This window comes from Rhinolophus hipposideros (assembly GCF_964194185.1).
Source record: "Rhinolophus hipposideros genome assembly, chromosome: 20".
In the NCBI taxonomy this organism is placed as follows: domain Eukaryota; kingdom Metazoa; phylum Chordata; class Mammalia; order Chiroptera; family Rhinolophidae; genus Rhinolophus; species Rhinolophus hipposideros.
Window position 1 is genome coordinate 3,950,786 of NC_138066.1, and position 825 is coordinate 3,951,610.

Below are 825 nucleotides of genomic sequence, written 5' to 3' on the forward strand. Positions count from 1 at the left end.
CTAGTTGGCTGAGAGCACAGTGTGAAATGTATGGGCAGGAACAAGTCACCAAACAGCTGACTGCCCATCTTCTATGTCCCAGAGATGCTTGGTTTTCTATGGGGACTTCCAGCACAGTTACCTTCACAATGCGATACAATATTCTCTCAGTATTGTTGTGAAAAACAGTCTTGAAACAAAAGCCAGCTGCTAGTGACGACAGTGGAAACGAGGAGAAATTAAAGACATCTAAGAAACAATTGTTCTTTTCCAGAAAACAGCAGCTACTTGAGAGAAACGGTATGCTGCATTGGTGGACAGCCACGTGGGAAATCATGAAGTCCTCAGAATGTAATCCTCGTGAGTAGGAAGGCTCTATTCTGTGTGAAGCATATAGTGGGAGGGAGAAAGTCTCAGGAGAAGCTTCAGGAAGGGGGTGATCTCGGAGCTGATTCTTGGAAGATAAGTCATATAGTGACCATGTGACTAAGGTCAAGTGATGAAAAAGACCATAGCCTGTTTGGAAAATACTGGTGAAAAACGAAACAAAAGGACTTTTGTTTCTGGCCAAGAAGGAGGGATAGGGACTCAATTTACCTTCTGACCAGAATAAAGCAATAATAAACAACAACAACAACAACAAAGACCCCAGGCAAAATATACAGAAACAGGCAACAAACAACAGTGATCTCTGAGAGACAAGAAACAAATTAGATGAACCTTATTATAGCGCACCAGTTTACAACATTGAGAGACTTTCCAGGGCAGAATGCAAGAGGAGACAGAACTTGTTGAGGAGACACAGCTGAAAGTGTGAGGAGACGAAGCAGCTAGAGTTTGCAGGAC